The following is a 19929-nucleotide window of genomic DNA, read 5'->3' as shown; positions in this document are numbered from 1 at the left end:
CTGAGTAGGTAGGATTATACATGTGAGCCACAAGTGCCCAGCTAGTCTAGAAGTATCTGAACATACTTGGTTTTGTAGATTTGACTCTGAAACCATGAACATATTCTACATCATTATGAAATAAAATTGAACTTCAGAATGTAATACAACACAGCCCCAAACCCACGAAAGAGTAAAATGAAGTAAATGAACAGATAAGTGTGTTGGCTGTTGGCATAGCCACTCAGAAGGGAACTGTTTCAAGTGATTTCATAACTCAGTAAATTGCAAAAAAAATATATGCTTAGATGTCCTGTGGAGTAAAACAAATGTGCAATGGAACCGAGTGCTGGTGGCTCCCAGATTCTCAGGGGGCTGAGATCTGAGAATCACAGTTCCAAGCCAGCCTGGGCAGAAAAGTCTGTGAGACTCTTATCTCCAATTAACCACCAAAAACAACAACAAAAGCTAACAGTGGCACTGTGGCTCAAGTGGTAGAGCACTAGCCTTGAGCACGTATGTGCGTGCATACACACATGCGCGCGCACGCACGCACGCACGCACGCACGCACGCACGCACGCACGCGCACACACACACACACACACACACACACACACAGAGCTCAGGGACAATACCCAGGCCCTGAGTTCAAGCCCCAGGACTGACAAAAATTAAAAAGGAAAATGAGCAATTGGAGGAAATGTGTTAATTCTGACATTCTTGTTGGAGTTGAGTACTCATATTCTTTCTGTGGCAAACAGGAGACAAACATAAACTGAAACAGTAAGTAGAAACTACCACCTAGAGTCCCAAACATGAATATAAGGTAGCAGTGACAAGATTTATTTTCAAATCTAGATGCCTTCACATATACGTTTACATTTTAAAATAACACATTACGAGGGCCCACTGAAATACACACATAGCGATGAGGACACACATTTGATATCAGGATGCATGTATATGATACTCGACATGCTGTGGATTCATATGCATCCATGTATGTGTTTGTGTGTCTGTCCACTGAAAAGACCGAGGCCCAGATACCCATGCGTGAGCAACAAGCACTGCTAGTATTCACACTGTAGTCTGAAGCGATCATTTCCTACTGAAGGCTTTGGTGCTGTTCAAGTCCAGGTCTAGACAGGATATGTCTAATGTTGTCATACAAGAAAGCAAGGTTACCATCTGCCTAAGACGACTGACATCACAAAAGAACGCCCCCCCCACTTCCGCCCAATACCAACTTGAAGCAGTGTCTACTGTCCAAAGCTCAGACTGTGAGCAGCAAGGAGCAAAACTGAACAACAGCAATTGTGTGTCCAAACCCATAAGATCGTAAAGAAAAAAAATAAAAAATAATTTTTTAAGCCAGGCGCTAGTGACTCACACCTGTAATCCTATCTATTCAGGAGGCTTAGAGCTAAGGATCGTGGTTCAAAGCCTGCCCGGGCAGGAAAGTCCGTGAGACTCTTATCTCCAATGAACCACCAGAAGTGGCGCTGTGGCTCAAGTGGTAGAGTGCTAGCCCCCCCCCCCCCCACTCTCTCATATAAAAAAAAAAAACTCGGAGCCCAGAGTTTAAGCCCCATGACTGACAAAAAACAACAACAACAAAACCCCTCGGTTTGTTATTACTTTTTGGAGGATGTTTGTTGAGCCACCTTTTTATATTTTACTATTTAATGACTTCGTTTGTTTATATGGTATTGAGGAACGGAACCCAGGGCTTCATGCATGCTAGGCAAGCACTCTACCACTAAGCCACAATCCCACCCCTGTGGAGCCAACTTTTCTGCTAAAAATTGGCAAAGAAGAAGAAAAGAAAGTTTCTTTGCCTTTCCTAAACCCACTCATAATAGTGGGTAATCAAACGGAAGAGAGAGGATTACTTTTTTTTCTCTCCAGTATGGTTATTTCTTCTTGCTGCTGCTGTTGTTATTGTTTTTTCTCCCTCTCAGAAAAGGATTTTCATTAGAACATCCCTATTTCACAACCCCTAACGAGCGAACAGAGGTAGGCATTGGACAGCTAATATTGCTAGTGTCAATGAAGGAGAGACACAGCATCACCAATAAAGGCAGTTGGACCCCAAGAGAAACACATCCATCCCACAAAACCCTCAAACCCAACTCACAGAAAACAGAGGTCAGAAGAGAGGACAGCTGACAATCAAGGCAATAAATATGCTCATGCAATGCAACGGATGACAAACTGCTCTCCCAGTAAATTAATGCCTTGAGCAAATACACTGACAAGAGAAAGGAAAGAAGAGAAGAAGCAGCTACAGGTTACATAAGAGCCCAAACAGAGGATGTATATTTCAGATTGTTACTAGATTCTATTTCAAACCATGAAAGTAAAGTTACAACATTTATGGGAACATTGGAATATGAATACTGACTGTGGTGATTTTTTTTTTTAGATTTGATAATGATATTGAGACTATGTTTTAAAAGAGTTGCTATCTTCTGGAAATGCCAGCTAAAAATATGAATAAGCAAAGCTGGGCACTGGTGGTTCACGCCTATAATCAGCTACTCAGGAGGCTGAGATCTGAGGATCAAGGTTCAAAGCCAACCTGGCAGCAAAGTCCATGAAACTCTAATCTCTAATGAACCACCAGAAAACCAGAAGTGGCGCTGGGTTCAAGTGGTAGAGCGCTTGCCTTGAGCTGAATAGCTCAGGGGCAGCGCCCAGGCCCGGAGTTTAAGCCCCATGACCACCACCATCAACAACAAAATAATAATAATAATAATATATATGGATAATCAGAAATTGGAGTTTATTGCCAATGTGCACCATCAGATGTAAGTTAAAAACTGTTGCTGGTGTTGCTTGTGCTATCTATGCAGGGATTTATTGTGTTTTTTCTCTCCCCTTTTGTGTGTCTGAAACTCAGTGTAAAAGCTCCCAATTCTCATCTAAATTCTCTCTTCCTCTCTCCCCAACTCCTGCTCCTGCCTGATGTAATCTTTTCCCTGCTGCCTTTGAGACAGATCAAAGAGACCCAATGCCTCCTAAAAGCATCTGGCCAGGGATTAAACACCACTGAATGTCACTGAGCATGTCACTTTTGTGCCGAACTTTCACTGAGTCTTTATTGTAAGCACTCTTCCAGTGTTTGGTTAGTTGTTGGATTTTTTTTTTCCCCTTTCTGTGAGTGAGAGAAACTGCCAGGAGCTGACCATTCAGTCCGTTGGCCTTGGGGGCGGAGGGGAAGTGTCAGCCAAGCGGTCCCTTCTTTGGCCGCCAGCAGCCCTGCCCTCACGGCAGCCTGGATACTTTTTTTTTTTTGGTCGGTCGTGGGGCTTGAACTCTGGGCCTGGGCGCTGTCCCTCAGCTCTTCAGCTCAAGGCGAGCGCTCTACCACTTGAGCTACAGCGCCACTTCCGGTTTTCTGGTGGTTTATTGGAGATAGGAGTCTCACGGTCCCTCCTGCCCGGGCTGGCTTTGAACCACGATCCTCAGATCTCAGCCTCCTGAGTAGCTAGGATTACAGGCGTGAGCCACCAGCGCCCGGCCAGCCTGGATACTTTATGACGACTCTGAGAACAGGCTCAGGTGACGGCTACAACTGAGACTCCCTCTTCAGGAGGCCTTGTTCTAGTCCCAACTGCTCCAGACGCCCTGTGCTGGTCTGGGAAGACAATACTCTTCCTTGGTGAACACTAGATGATCCTGTTCACTCTGCAACCATTGTCACTCAGCCAGGGTGGGGAAAGCACTATTCCCAGAGGCTCAAGCAGAACGTTTGTAGTTTGGTGCAATGAGAGGCCTCTGATTGGTCTCTAGGTAAGGAAGGCCTGTGATTGGTGCAATGTGAGGCCTGTGATTGGTCTTTAGGTAAGGAAGGCCTGTGATTGGTGCAATGAGAGGCCTGTGATTGGTTTTAGGTAAGAAAGGCCTGTGATTGGTGGGAGTCACAATGTCACATTTGCATACATACTAAGCTATACTTCTCTTCTCACTAACAGTGCTATTTAACATGTTTTTCAAGTCAGCTGGAAACAACCTCTTGGGCTACTTAGTATTGCAACATTAAGCCCATTAAAAGGCTTCTCCTTGAGAGTCTTTTTTTCCTTTTTGGGCTACTTGTGATTTCTATCAGAGGTGACAAGAAGTAGTGGCTTTAATAGCAGCAAGCACGTGACTGATCAGATCCAGATATGAGCCACAGGTGGAAACTATGAGAAATGGGAGACAACGAAGGATTGCGGAGATACAGAAAATGCAAAAACTGCAGGTCCAATCTTCCACTCACTGCAGAAGTTCTAGCAAGATGACCAAGCCCAAGAACGGAGGGGGTCTGACATCCAAAGCTAGGAAGTTATAACCCCAGTTGCCTTTTAGAAACAGAGGGTAGCAGGGAGCCAGCGGCTCACGCCTGTCATCCTAGCTACTCAGGAGGCTGAGATCTGAGGATCACGGTTCAAAGCCAGCCCTGGCAGCAAAGTCATGAGACTCTTAATCTCCAATGAACCACCAGAAGACCAGAAGTGGCGCAGTGGCTCAAAGTGGTAGAGCACTAGCCTTGAGCAAAAGAGCTCAGGGACAGCGCCCGGCCCTGAGTTCAAGCCCCATGACCGATACATTAAAAAAATAATAAATAAAAACGAAGGGTCCCAACACCCCTTAGGTGCTGCCACAAGCTCCAGAGCACTGGTCTCCGAGAGTGGCACCATGGTCAGTTAAAGCCCAGAACGATGATTAAGACACTGACCTGAGCACCTAGACTGGCAAGTCTCTGGTTGCTGGAACTTGAAGCCATAAACCTATGGTTCTCAGAACCCAGAACTAGAAGCCCCTGGATCTGTTAGTCCAACCAACAGGCCCTCAGCCCTCAAAGGCTCAGAAGCACTGACAACCACACCTGGGCCTAGTCAACACTTCTGTTTGGACCAAACGAAAGAACCCCATCCAACCGATCGGCAACCCTTCCTATAATCTTTGCTGTTTCTAGGCTTCTCAAACCTCAAAAACTCTCACTCACAACAACGCTTGAGGTTTCCCCCTTTACTACAAGAAAACCCTAGCACTTCTCTTCGGAGAATCACACCAGTGAACAAAACCTCCAGAGCCCATCAAAACCAAGCCTCTTTGTTTACATAACACTCTTTCTTTTCTCCCTTGCAAACACAACTTCTGGAATGGATCCTGTGTGTGTTTGTAGATCATTCTCTACCGAAAGGAGTGGGAAATCAGCCATTTTTAGGTCAGGAGATGCAAGTCACTGCCAAACCCACATCTATCGGAAAGTAAAGACGTCCTGGAAATTTGAGCAAGGGCCTACATGAAAACAAGCTCTGCTCCTCCGGCCGGAGTGACTGGGGCCTGCGAGGTAATCTTTCACAGGAGACTACACATCGACTCCACCCACATGTGCAACAGAGCCTGCGTGGGGCGCTGTTCTGTCCTTGTGGAAGAGGAATTAATCAAATGTTTAAAAACGAGCAATGTGCTGTGACCATCACTTTCCAAATGCAGCTGCCATTCAGGGTAGGTTTAAAGTCATTGTCAGCAAAAGCTGGTAGCCTGGTTTCACTCAAAGATATAATGACACCCACAGGTGTTAGGGCTTCTTATATTAGGATGACTAAGAGAAGGGTGGGCCCCAAAATTCTGGGGCCTGGGCGCTGTCCCTGAGCTTTTGTGCTCAAGGCTAGCGCTCTACCACTTAAGCTACAGCGCTACTTCCAGATTTTTTTTTTTATAGTTAATTGGAAACAGTCTCATACATGTTCCTGTTCATTGTTGGCTTCGAACCATGATGCTCAGATCTCAGCTTCCTGAGGAGCTAGGATTACAGGTGTGAGCCATCAATGTGGGGAGAGAATGAGGCTTTGGAAATGCAGACTCTTAATATCCACACGTAAAATGCTGTCATTCTGTAAGCATCTCCTTTTTTTCACTTCCAGGAAGGAAAATAAATAAAGTAAGATACTAGGTAAGATACTAAGAATACTAGGCCTCTAAGCTAGTGCCCTGGGTAAGGGTAAGTTCAGAGTACAAATCTATCATTAGCCACTTAGACGAGCTATATAATAAGCAAGTTATTTGATGCCTCCAAACTTCAGTTTCGTTATCTGTAAAAAGATGATAATTTATAGTGGGGCTTATCCTCTGAACTATTTTGATGAATGGAAAACTTTATACAATGGTAACTTCTTTTTTTTTTTTTTGAGGGGGGTCCGGTCGTGGGGCCTGAACTCTGGGCCTGGGCACTGTCCCTCAGCTCTTCAGCTCAAGGCTAGCGCTCTACCACTTGAGCCACAGCACCACTTCCAGCTTTTCTCTTTTTGCTTATGTGGTGCTGAGGAATCGAACCCAGGGCCTCAGGCATGCAAGGCAAGTGCTCTACCACTGAGCCACCTTCCCAGCCCACAACGGGAATTTCTTAACACAGTAGACAGCACCAGGGAGCATATAGGTAATATGAACACCCAAAAGCAACAGTACCGCCAGATGCCAGTGGCTCACGCCTGTCATCCTAGCTACTTCCAGAGGCTGAGATCTGAGGATCGTGGTTCGAAGCCAGCTCAGGCTGAAAGGACCCCTGAGACTCTTATCTCCAATTAACTACTCAAAAATCCAGAAGTGGAGCTGTGGCTCAAAGTGGTAGAGCGGCTAGCCTTGAGCAAAAAGAGTTCAGCGACAGCACCTAGGCCCTGAGTTCAAGCCCCATGACTGACCAAAAAAAAAAAAGTACAATGAAATTAGCTTTTGGTCTGATTGATTTTTTAATCACCATTTGCAATCATGGGAACCATCATTGGCCAAATCAGACTGAGAGTTTCCAGTGTTCAGAAACAGAAATATGGGTTTGTTGGGGTTGGGAAGGTGGCTCAGTGGTAGAGCGCTTGCCTTGCATGCCTGAAGCCCTGGGTTCGATTCCTCAGCACCACATAAGCAAAAAGAAAAAAGCCAGAAGTGGTGCTGTGGCTCAAGTGGTAGAGCGCTAGCCTTGAGCTGAAGAGCTGAGGGACAGCGCCCAGGCCCAGAGTTCAGGCCCCACAACTGGACCCAAAATAAAAAGAAAAAAAAAAAAAGAAATATGGGTTTGTGAGGTAGGAATAAGAAAACAGAACCACAGAAAATTCCTGGTTGGCTAACGTGAGATTTGTGGACGGGTGGAGGGACTCGCCAGTCTTTGTGACAAACTGGCCTATTCCAGAGTTTATCTGCTTCCTTAAAGTTTCAGTTGCACTTAGCCATGAGTGACTGCTTTGTGCTCAGGTCTGGTCTATGTGGTGTGGTCTGGGCTACAGCGCCTGGTTGCAGGAGTTCAGTCTAAATCAAGGGCTTCCCCTATTCCCGGGCAACCAGCTTGCTGTCAAGAGAGTAGATGAGGGAAACACTGTAGCAAATTCCCTACCAAAAAGGAAGGTGCTAGATGTATACTCTACACTAAGATGGTATGGTATACACACCTTCCTCCATCTGGCATCTGGTCAGTTCTGGGGGAAGAGGTGGCTTTTATTGCTTACCCAGGGGGACAGTATGACTGGAAGTGAAAGCTGTCACTCAGGGTCACAGCTCAGGGCAGAGGTTGAGGAGATGGCGGGTATCTTGCTCTTTCTTCACACACCTGCTTTGGTACCATTTTTTTTTTAACAACACATAAATGTCAAGCATGTTCCCCCTCCCCCTCCCCAGGGTGGCTGCCTTTTCCTTCCTCAAAAACGACGCTGCCAAACTAGAAAGATTAGGTAACTGTCACATCTCTGTGACAACTGGCAAAGTGATTTTAAAAGTTCACGTGGATTTTTTTTTTTTTTTGGCCAGTTGTGGGGCTTGAACTCTGGGCCTGGGCGCTGTCCCTCAGCTCTTCAGCTCAAGGCTAGCGCTCTACCACTTGAGCCACAGCGCCACTTCCGGTTTTATGTTGGTTCATTGGAGATCAGAGTCTCACAGACTTTCCTGTTTTAATTTCAATCCTCAGATCTCAGCCTCCTGAGAAGCTAGGATGACAGGCGTGAGCCACCAGCACCAGCCTATGTGGAAATTTATGGAACCTACTCAAGGGCAGAAAGGACAAGAAAACTGGAAAGCTCACACTTCCTGATTTCAAAGTTTAACTACAAAGCTATAATAAAAACTGTGGTGCCGGCCTAAGGATAGATGTAGAAATCAATGGAACACAAATGGGAATGGGGAAACAAACCCTTACATCCTGGGCAATTGCTTGGCAACTAGAATATCAAGTGAAGTCCATGGAGAAAGGATATCTACCCTTCAACAAATGGGGCTGCCGTAACTGTCTCCACATGCAAAAGAGTAATACTGGATCCCGGCCTCAGACTAAAAATTAACTCAATGTGGATCAAAGATCTAAAGTTAAGAGCTAACACTGTAACACTCTTAGAAGAAAACCAGGGAGTAAATCTTCATGCCCTTGGATTATATAATGACCTCCAATCCACAAGCAAAAACACACAGAAATAAAACACCATCAAAGCGAAAACCATTTGTGCTTCAAAAACCACCATTGCCAGGCGCCAGTGGCACACGCCTGTCATCCTAGCTTCTCAGGAGGCTGAGATCTGAGGATCACGGTTTGAAGCCAGACTGGGCAGGAAAGTCTGTGAGACTCTTAGCTCCACTAAATTAGAGAGAAAAAAAAAAGTCCAAAGTGGAGCTAAGGGTCAAGCGGTAGAGCACTAGCCTTGAGCACAGAAGCTCAGGGACAGTGCCCAGGCCCAGAGTTCAAGCCTCAGGACTAGCAAGGTCCTAGTGGCTCACATCTGTAATCCCAGCTACTCTAGTGCCCGAAATCTGAGAATCCGAATTTGAAGCCAGACCAAGCAGAAGGCTGTGAGACTCTTATCGCCAATAAACTACAAAAAAAAAAAAAAAAAAAAAAAATCCAGAAATGGAGCTGTAGCTCAAGTGGTAGTGAGCTAGCCTTGAGCAAAAAAAAGCTCAGAGAAGCCGAGCGCTGGTGGCTCGTGCCTGTAATCCTAGCTACTTGGGAGGCTAACCAGCCTGGGCAGGAAAGTCATTGAGAGTCTTATCTCCGATCAACCAACATAAAACCGGAAGTGGCGCTGTGGCTCAAGTGGTCAGACCGCTAGCCTTGAGCTGGAGAACTGAGGGACAGCGCCCAGACCCAGAGTTCAAGCCCCATAACCAAAAACAAGAAAAGAAAAGAAAAAAAAAAAAGCTCAGGGACAGTGCCCAGGTCTTGAGTTCAAGCCTCAGGAAGCCCCACCCCGCTAAAGTTCAATGATTCTCCACACTCAGTAGAATGATTATAATAACAAGGACAGAAAATAAATACTGGTGAGCACGGGGAGCAATTCGAGCTCCCACTGCTGATGGAGTAGCAAACTGCTGCAGCAACTTGGAAAAGTTTTGACATTTACTTCCTTGTGCTCATTTCTTTGTCTGTTTTCTGTACCAGCACCCAGGCTTGAACTCAGAACCCTGCAATCTCACTTGACTTTTTTGCTCATGGCAGGCATTCTACCCTTCGAGCTATGCTTCCAATCTGGCTGTCTGCCCATCGATTGGAGATGCAGTCTAAAAGACTCTCCTGCTTGGGCTAGCTTTGATAGCTCAATCCCTATGTCTCAGCCTCCTGAGTAGCTAGGATTAAAGGCGTGAGCCACCAGTGTCTTTCTGTCTTCATGATTTTCAACAGAGGGCTACCACATATAACCAGCGACTCAGTTCAGTTCCATTTGTGTGGCTTCAGTTCAATCCACACAAACACCTACACGTAAATGCTCACAGCAGCATTATACATAATACCCAAAAGGCGGAAACACTCCAGCTGTCCAACTGATGGAGCAACAAAACATGGGACAAAGCCATCCAATGGACTATTATTCAGCCGTGAAACAGATCTTAGTTCAAATACACACTATAGCCACCACGTGTGTGAACTTGGAAACCGTTACACTAAGGAGACAAAGCCAGGCATAGACTCCACTCCATTCCTACCACGTGTCCCAGAATAAGCAAATCTACACACACAAAAGGCAGGGCAGGCTTGTGACAGTTGGGGATAGCATGTTGGGGAGACCGGTGTTGTTGCTAAAGGACATGAGGTCTCTTTTTGAGATACCAACGCTGTTGTGGAATTCTCTGTGATACGTTTGTACAACGCTGTGAACACAGTAACACACACACACACACCCCACAAAATGGTGTGGTTTCATGGGTGGATCATACAAAATGCCAATTATATCTCAATAAAACCATTTACCAAAAAACAATGTTGATAGTTTAATAATATTTTCATGATCGCTTTGGGCAAAGGTTGGGTTCAACATCAACAGGAAGAGAGAGAGAGAGATGGAGCCAGGGCTCTAGGAATTGCGGGGGGGAGGGAGGAAGATGGGGGTCCCCCTCTACCCAGTGTTAGCTGTGGCAAGCCACAACCAACAGAAGGTGGGAAAGAGAAAAACAGCACGGGACACACCCACCCCACCCCCAGGAGCAGCCCCGGAGCTAATTTCGATTTCCTTCTCCCCAGGTCATGCAGCTGCTTCACCCAGGGGGATTAGACAGACTGTTCTCGTGATGAGAAACCTCTGACACCTGGGTAGGGGAAACGTTCTGGGGCTCCCAGGGGGCATGGAGCCCCGATACCACTCCTTCTGGGAAAGATGAGCGAGCCCCATGTGAAAAAGGACAGGATAGAGCTCTGAGGAAGAAAAAGAAGATTCTTCCTGAGAGGGGAAGAAATGAAGGAAAAAGGTCACTCTACAATGTTCGTGAAACAAATGAAGGAACAAAAAACCATGTAAGAAAAGCAAATCCATCGAAAGAATGGACCTTGGCGCTCGCTTTAGCATCACGGGCACATCCGAGCAATGGGAGGGGCTTTGGACATGATTTAGGTTAAGTGGGAAATGGGGCAGAGGGAGGGGTATGGCCTTAGAGAGTGGAAATCACAGCAGGGAGATCCCAGTTGGCATCTGGAGATGGAGAGGGGCATGTGGGAAGTTAATAGCAGCAGCATGGGGCTGGGAAGGTGGCTCAGTGGTAGAGTGCTTGTCTAGCACGCATGAAGCCCGGGGTTCGATTCCTCGGCACCACATACACAGAAGAAGCCAGAAGTGGCATTGTGGCCAGCAAGGGGGCCAGATACAGCAGGTGCCCCCATGCCAACAAGAGGGGCCAGAGACAGACAGGTGCACAGCACAGACCGGCGAGGTAGGTTGTGGTTCAAACGCCTCACTGCCTGTCTGTTGGGACCAGAGGCTCCACACCTGCAGCTTCTTCGCACTCAGGGGAACTGGGGACCCACAGCAGAGACCCAAGTCCCCCCACCCCACCCGATCTGGGCCTCTGAGAAGGTCTACCCTTCTCATTTTTCACAAGGAGGTGGAGAAAGGGGCTTTGGAGGGGTGAAACAATTGTCATGCGGTTTGCCTTTTTTTTTTTTCCCTCAGCTGCTTCCTGTGCTGTTATAATGGGCTGCAGAACTCTTTCCTGTGATAGCCAAACCCCGGCTGCTCCCTGCAGCTCAGGGCCTCAGCACCGTCCTCTTGCCAGGGGAGGTCCTGGGTGGCGTCAGGCTGCCACTGGAGAAACCCCAAGGTGACTTGCATCCGGGAAATGGGGCTGCCACTCAGAGGCCCCTGGAACGGGGGGATGGATGGCTGCCTTCAAGGTGGCCCAGATCTGAGCCCGCAGATGCCAGCTCCGTCCCTGTCCAATGACAGCGTGACATGGCTCAGTCTGAAGACTGACCTAGGCCCCAGATCATTACCGCTTCACTCGCTCTGAAAGGGCCAAGTTCTGTGTGTGTGAAATGCGGCGCATGGACATCTTGCACATGGTATCAGGTTTATGTCAGAGTAAATATATTGGTAGGCTAAAACCCAAGGTCCACACACTACATACAAAGCGAAGGCTCAAGGTGACCCCGAGGCGTGTGGTTTCCTGTGTGTCTAAGTGGAAGAAAACAGGGCGGAGGTGGGGGCCCTGGCTGTGAGGGGTGGGTACTAAGCCTGTTCATGTTGTCTTACCATGTGAACTTTAAACCAATGGGGTGGGGATGGGAGGGAAGGAGGTGAGAGAAAGGGAGGGAAGGGGTAATACTGTCCCCAAAGAAATGTACCCAGCAGCTGACTTACGTAACTGTAACTCCTCTGCACATCACCTTTATGTTCACAAGAAAAATACAAATTAAGCCAGGTGCCGGTGGCTCACACCTGTCACCCTAGCTACCCAGGAGGCTGAGATCTGAGGACTGTGGTTCAAAGCCAGCCCAGACAGGAAAGTCTATGAGATCTCCAGAAGATACAAAAAGAGAAAAAAGAATCTCTGGAAGTAGGAGCTATGGCTCCAGTGGTAGAGCTCATGGATGGCACCTAGTCCCTGGGTTCAAACCCCAGAGCTGGCACAAAAAGAAAGGAAGAAAAAGAGGGGGGAATTGAGGGGAAGGGTTGGGAAGAGAATGAAGAAAAGGGGAGACATGGATCTAGAGGGACTGTACTCATGAACTGATTTGTACTCCTTTGTACAACTACCTTAAAATAACCAAAAATGTAATTTAAAAAAATGTCTCCAGACCAGAACAATCCCTGGTAAGAAATCCCATCCTCTCATATCATTTCTCTCAAAAATTGCACCCTCTTTGGGTTGTTCCCTCTGGTGGAAGCGTGGCTGAAGTGGCCATGTGTGGAGGAGATGCATCATACACCATCCTTGGCACAAAGACTGGCACTGGAAAGCCAGCATCCGGCCACTTTGCATCATGGGAGGCATCCCACAGTCACCTGACAAGACCTGTGAAGTATCACTGTACAGACACAGGGCCTCTATCACCGCTTTCCCGTTCCCTCCCTGCGCCTGCCCACAGATCCATCTTCCGAGATTGACACTCGACATATAATAACCTGTTCCTGCAGGAATGGAGGGCACCCATCCAAAAGAGCCACCTTCTCTCCCTACACCCGTAGCTTCCTCTCTAAATTGGTCCAGGGCTGGACCTACTGCTTGCTGTTGCCCAATTGTCCCAGGCAGCAAGGGAAAGGCTGGTGTGAAGGCAGGAAGTGACGGATAAATTCTGCGTCCTGAGTCCACTGTTGCTGGTGTATCTGTGCCGGAAATGAGAGTAAAGCGTGCCCTGGACACTTTGGGTTAGTTGCAAAATGGCAAAGGAAGAGGCCCTTGGGTGTGTTGAAAGCTGAGATCACCTTCTGGGCTTCTGCTCACCAATTCCCATCCCCTCCCTTTTTCTTGGCCTACTCAAGTTCTGCTGATCTCCCCTAGATATGGGAGACCCCTTCCTACCTACCTGAGTCCCCTACCACTTCCATGTCCGCTTGCCCTTTCTTCTCCATCCCTTTGGCACTTGGTGAAATTGATCACAGAGCCAAACTCAGGAGACAGAGGGCCTAAGAAAAGAGCTGTGGGGTCACTCTGAATGGGTGTCAAATTCTTAACGATCATGTAAATAATGCATGATGACAGCCATAAAGCTAGAAATGGAATTATCCTCATTACATGCAAAACCCTGTGCTCCGCTCATTCATGCACCCTCCATTTAACAAGGGCATCCTTGAATGGGCCAGTCCCTCCCCACACACCCACTCCCCGTCCCCACCCCCCCATTGGCAGCCTGGGAGGCTACCCCAGGTGACACCCCAACTCCCTGTCAACACCTTGGGCTACTGATGCCAGGGCCAAGCCTCTGAACCCTAGATAGGGCTCTGCTCCTCAAATCAAATCAAATCTAAAAAGACAAGGCCAAAAGGCCTTGCACAAAGGCTCCAATGAGGTGGCTGATATCTGCTTTCGTCAACTACAAGTGAATAATTAATACTTGCCAGGAAAGAAATAGACTCATTGTTATGGTGGCCACATGGAGGCCACAAAAGGCCATTCTGCGAGGCTCTTGGTGGATCCCTGGGGCTAGCAGTGGCCCAGAGAAGCCTCTTTGAGCTCATAGGCCAGATGCTGCAACGGAGGACCCAAGCCCTGCCCAGTTTTCCAGGAATGCCGTTTCCAATGCTAATGAGCATGTCCTCTATTCATCACCTAATGCCTATGCATCATTCAATTTGGTTTTCTGAGCAGTGATACAGCCCCAGAGACACACTGAACACCAGGAGGGTGTAATTTTGTCATTGTTGTTGTTGTTTTTTAAATCCTCTTCTGTGCCAGTCTCTGACCTGAGTAAAAACTCTCCAACCCTTACTGGATTCTGTGCCCCACTCTTGGCCTATTGCCTAAAGCAAAGTTTTCCTTTTCCATTTTCCAGCACACATGCATACAAGGGTGCCCACAGAAACCAGTCAGAACTGGCCAGGAAATATAATAAAGCAGCTTAGTGAACATAGAGATAATGCCCCCAGCCAAGGGGCTCGGCCAGCACAGCTACCCAGAGGCACTGGCTTTGTTAAGCAACAACTCATTCTTTCTGTGGTCTCCTAACCACCAGGGGAAGATGGCAGCTGGTGCCAGCAAGGGACTCCTGTGTGGAAGTTTCACGACATACATGTGGATGCTGGGTGCTCAACAAAAGCCTTCTGACACACAGACACACACACACAGACACACACAGACACCCCTACTTTTCCAGTATTTTTGCTGACATACATGTGGATGCTGGGTGCTCAAAAAAAGCCCCCCCCCCCCACACACACCCTACTTTTCTAGTATTTTTGCTCTCTGGGCCAAAAGCTGCCCTTGCTAAATACAGAGCTGACAGCTGCTAGACACTGTCATTTCTGAGTTGGTTCCCCATTAGAATTTACCCAGCCACCCACCCACCTTCAACTCCAGCTCACATGGGAAATTTTACCATTAGAGAAGAGTTCATCCTGTCACAGAAGGCATTATTCCCACCCTAACTCCACAACCCCCCCACCCCAACCCCCATTAAAATGTCTTCCATGCTTATTTCCTTTCTGGTCCACCGAATTCTCAAAAGCACCTGTTCTGCATCCAATGGGAAATTTTCATATTTGGCTCTTCAAGATCAGTGCGATTCACTGGCTCCTTCCTTGAAAACAAGTGCTGACGTTGGAGAGAAGGAAAGAGCAGACCCTGGACAGAAGGGGAGGAGGCAGTGGAGATTCAGAGGCCCCAGGGAGAGATCCAGAACTGGGGTACAGTCATGAAAAACAGCCAGAGGAGGCCCTCACAATCCTGACCCTGGATACACACACCTAGGTTTTTGCCCTCCAAGATCTAAAGGCCGGAATGGATTCTCGCAGGGCCTGTACTCGGGAATAAAGCCTGGACATACACTGTCCTAGGAGTGACAGAGATAGGACCCACCACCACTGCTGAGGCCCTCGGGTCTGCAGGCCTGCCATGGGGCCTGGCTGGCCACGCGGAGCCAGCAGCGCCAGCTTACCCATAGGGGACAGAGCTAGGAGAAGCTGCTTGCCTGCCTGCAGGTTCTTGGCCTAGCTGGAGGGGCAGCTGCCCATGACTCCCAGGAAAACTGGCTAAGCAAAGTTCAAAGGCAGATTCGGGCCAGCCGTGAGTCCTTTCCACCCAGGCTTTCTGAAACCACGCCACTTGCCCCCGACGCCCCCTGTCCCCTCTGCCCTATGCAGGTGTTGGGGGTGGGGGGGAGAAGAGCAGGGTAGGATGGTCGGTTCCGGCCAGGGCTGCAGCTTTCTGGTGCTCTCCGAGCTCAAGGAAACCAACCTTTCCAGCCAGAGGTCTGCCCACCGATCCCTTCCCCCCCACCCCCCTCCCCGTCCTCCCTTCCCCCAGACAGCCTGGTCTAGCCCGGCTGGTGCAGGCCAGAAGGCTTCAAAGCAATCAGCCCGGCTCCCCCCCCCCCCAAACCCAGCATCACCCCCCGCCCCGCACACACGGCCCACCCCCAGCCCGCGACCCCCGGCGGGCAGCGGCCAGGCCGGCCCGGGGGCGCCCCGGGGGTCGCAGGTGTCTCCGCCGCCCGCGGTGGGCGCCGCCTCCTCTCGGGGGCCCGGGGCGGCTCCGGCCCGGGGCGGGCGCACCTGCTGCAGCCGGGGCCGGCGTGGCGGCGGCGAGGGGGGAGGGGAGGGACGCCCGGGGGGCGCGGGGGGCGCGCGCGGGGCGGGGGGGGGCTGCGGCGGGGCCCGCGGGGGACCCCGGGCCGGGAGCTGGGGGGGGCGCCCGCCCCGCGCGCATCCTCACTGCGGCATCCGCCACCCCCCCACACCCCGCCGCTCCCGGGGCCGGCGAGGGTCGCTTACCTGGGTCTGCAGATCGCCCGGGGAAGGGACCGAGGCCACCGCTGCCAGGCCCCGCGCCGGGGCGCAGGTCGCCGAGCCCCGCTCCGCTCCGCGCCCCCGCTGCGCTGCGCCGCCCGCTCCGGCTCCAGGCCCCGCCCCGGACACGCCCCCTCGCCGGCGCAGGCTCCGCCCCCGCGCCGGGCCCCGCCCCCCTCGCCGCCGCGGCTGTCACACAAAGAGCCGGAAGTGGCTGCGGCCGGGGGCGCTCGGCTGCACCCCTGGAGCTCGGGGTTTGGGGGCGGCGGTGGGGGGGAGGTGGGAAGCGCTGGATCCGGAGCTCCAGCCCCTGAGGGTGCATCGAATGGAGGGGGAGGGAGGAGGGGGAGGTCAGTCCCACCTGCAGCTCGGCCGGACCCCAGCTCTGCGCGTCCAGGTGTCGGCCGCCCCGGCCGGCCGCTGGGTGTGGGCGGGGCTGCGGGAGGCCACGCCCCCCGGGTCCACCTGCTTCATCCGCCCTGGCTGGGAGCGGCCCACCCCGGGAAGGCGTCGGGGAAGCAATCGAGGGGAGAGTGGGCTCAGGTGGGACCTTCCCGCCGCCGTTGGTCCCTCCTGCGCCCCAGCATGAGTAACTCACCCCCTGGGAACAGGGGTTTCGTAGCCGGGGTCGGTGTCAGCCTCGGGAAAGCGTTGCCCAGGGCCCGGGAGGACCTGGGGACGGGCACCTCCTTCCCCTGTGACAGAAGGCCGCTGGACGCCTGTCATCCCAGCCCACGGGAGCCTGAGATCTGAGGATGGCAGTTCGAAGCCAGCCCTGGCAGGAAAGCCCCATGAGGTTCTTTTTTTTTTTTTTTTTGGGGTCCGGTCGTGGGGCCTGAACTCTGGGCCTGGGCGCTGTCCCTGAGCCCTTCAGCTCAAGGCTAGCACTCTACCACTTGAGCCACAGCGCCACTTCCGGTTTTTTTCTTTTTGCTTATGTGGTGCTGAGGAATCGAACCCAGGGCCTCATGCATGCAAGGCAAGCGCTCTACCACTGAGCCACCTTCCCAGGCCCCCCATGAGGTTCTTATCTCCAATGAACCACCAAAAAGCTGGAGGGAGAGGTGTGGCTCAAGTGGTAGAGCACCAACCATCAGCAAAAAAAAAAAAGAAAAGCGCGAAGGGACAGTACCCAGGCCCTGAGTTCAAGCCCTAGGGCTGGAAGAAAGAAGCAAGGAAGCAAGAGAAGGAAGGAAGGAAGGAAGGAAGGAAGGAAGGAAGGAAGGAAGGAAGGAAGGAAGGAAGGAAGGAGTGAGTTACAGGGGCTGGGAAGGTGGCTCAGTGGTAGAGCGCTTGCCTTGCATGCATGAGGCCCTGGGTTCGATTCCTCAGCACCACATAAGCAGAAAAAGCTGGAAGTGGCACTGTGGCTCAAGTGGTAGAGCACTTGCCTTGAGCTGAAGAGCTGAGGGACGGCGCCCAGGCCCAGAGTTCAAGCCCCACGACCGACAAAAATAAATAAATAAATGTAGGTACAGATACAGGGGAAGGTCTTGCATCAAGGAAATGTTTGTTAGAGCCTTCACATTTGTCCCTCCCCCTCCAGCTGACCCTTGAAGGGCAGGAGCCGCTTTACTGCAGTCTCAGGGAAGAACTTGCTAAGTCTTTGCCTTCCGTGATCACATGTTGCACACATCATTCCCCGTGTGCACAGAACTCACGAGCCTCTGTGGCTTGGTGTTACATCACTCCTCTGATTTAAATTGCTATTTCAGAACTGATGACTTACATAGAGAGACACATATATTTCCCTGATGCCTTGGGAGAACGCTGTGGGGGTGTTTGTGGAGGATGGCTTCAAAAACAGAACTCAGATTTTCACATATATATATATATATATATATATATATATATATATATATATATATATATATATTTCTACCACAATCTTTGAGATTTCAAGTGTCAATAATAACAAATTCACTAATGACAAAGAATCACAATAAGTCTGATTTTCATTCTAAAGGGCATACTATTTTGAGTAGTTCTCTTTTTCTGGGAGACATGTGTCTTTCTTGTCTTTTCCTTTTTTTCTTTTATTGCCAGTCTTGCGGCTTGAACTCAGGGCCTGGGCACTGTCCCTGAGCCTCTTTGTGCTCAAGGCTAATGCTCTACCACTTGAACCACTTCCGACTTTCTCTGAGCAGTTTATTAGAGACAAAAGTCTTGTGGACTTTCCTGCCTGGGCTGGCTTCGAACCCCGATCCTCAGCTCTCAGCCTCCTTGTGTAGCTAGGATGACAGGTGCCTGGCACAATAGGCTCTTTTGAAGTGACTGTGTTGGAAATCCAGAGGCGGTGGCCTTTGGTCCTAGTTTTTCAAGCAACAGAATAATGGTTTTAGGCAAGAACCATTGCCCCTTTATTTCTTCATCTATAAAGTAGGGTGGAAGCATGCCAGTATTCCCCCGGAGAGTGGAAAATTACATGAGGTAAAAGAAATGGCACACCTTTCTCAAGCTTAAAGTAGTACTCAGCAAATGCTCCACCAGCCCGGCATTGCACCTGGGGCCAAGCCCAGACTCCCTGTGGAAGTCTGGCAGGGATTTCACATCTTATTATGAACACACCTGCTGTGATTCAGGTACGAGGAGAGGGGGGGCTCTTCCCGTTCCCCAGACTCGCTGCATTCTGTCTTGTGTTCTTCCTTGGAATGTTCTTATCTTCCTTCTCCCCCATCCTCTCTGTCGCCATCTTCCCCCCCCCCTCCCTGATTTCAGTCACCTTTCTGGCTTCTCCCTAACTGTCTGGACTAGGTTAGGATTCTCGGTGTCTGCTGCTGTAACTTCTGGGCTGTGCTGAGCCGCTCTGTGCTGTGCTGCAGCTGTTGCTGTTCCTGATTCCATCCTACCTGAGAGGGAGGACGTGGGCCTCTCTTTTTCCCCTACACCATCCTCCAAGTCTGGCAGGAAGCCTAGGAAGGACCGGGAGTTCAGGAAAACAACAGCAAAACAGGGCAAAGAAACGAAGTAGAGGTGAATTCTTTCCACTAGGTGTCGCCTTCCCTCACGCTTGCTTTGCCTCTGACCCTCATCATCATCACCTGAGAATTGCTTGGCCACTCGGGAGGCTGGTTTCCCTGCAGGTAGATTCCAGGTCGGGTGATGGCACTTATTTCTTTCTTTATGTGTGCCAGGACTATGGCTTGAACTCAGGGTCTCTCTCTCTCCCTCCCTCCCCCCCCCCCAGCTTTTTTGTTTTTGCTGGCACTCTACCACTTGAGCCACACATCCACTTCCGGCTTTTTGCTGATGAATAGGAGATAACAGTTGTTTGGACTTTCCTACCCAGACTGACTTTGAGAACCATGTTATTCATGGAAACCACCAAGAATAAGCACAGAAATAGGTCACTACACTGAGTGGGGTTATCAAGGAAAGTCAAAGAACACAAATGGGATCCAAATTGTCTGTCTGGGCACTGCCACCCTAGCTACTCAGGAGGCTGAGATCTGAGGATCATAGTTTGAAGCCAGCCTGAGCAGTAAAGTCTGTGAAACTCTTTTTTTTTTTAATATTATTTTATTTTATTTGAGAACATACTGTACAGAGGGGCTACAATTACATGGGCAGGATAATGCATACATTTCTTACCAAGCATTGCAGCCTCCTCCTTTGTTTACCCTTCACCTCCCTTCCCAGCCTCCCCCCTCCCCCCAGTCTGTGAAACTCTTATCTCCAATTAATAGCCAAAAAAAAGGGGGAAGTGGAGCTGTGGCTCAAGTGGTAGAATGGTAGCTTTGAGCAGAAAAGCTTAGAAATAGTGCCCAGACCCTGAGT

General features: G+C 49.9%; 1 protein-coding gene across 2 annotated transcripts in view; it reads right to left on the bottom strand.

Moving 5' to 3' along the window:
- The window catches only part of Cyfip2 (cytoplasmic FMR1 interacting protein 2), an 89290-nt gene extending 73047 nt beyond the window's left edge, over positions 1-16243 (bottom strand). Inside the window, exon 1 of one of the 2 annotated variants that reach the window (XM_069993908.1) lies at positions 16138-16243. The gene's annotated coding sequence lies outside the window, so the exon portion shown is untranslated. Of the gene's footprint in view, positions 1-14876; positions 14892-16137 lie in introns of those variants that run through there. The other variant, XM_069993909.1, reaches the window with a different exon arrangement.
- Positions 16244-19929: the final 3686 nt, after the last annotated feature.

The sequence above is a fragment of the Dipodomys merriami genome, unplaced genomic scaffold, assembly GCF_024711535.1.
Source record: "Dipodomys merriami isolate MVZ:Mamm:240054 unplaced genomic scaffold, mDipMer1.0.p SCAF_44, whole genome shotgun sequence".
Taxonomy (NCBI): Eukaryota; Metazoa; Chordata; class Mammalia; order Rodentia; family Heteromyidae; genus Dipodomys; species Dipodomys merriami.
This window is presented reverse-complemented; position numbering and strand designations above follow the sequence as displayed.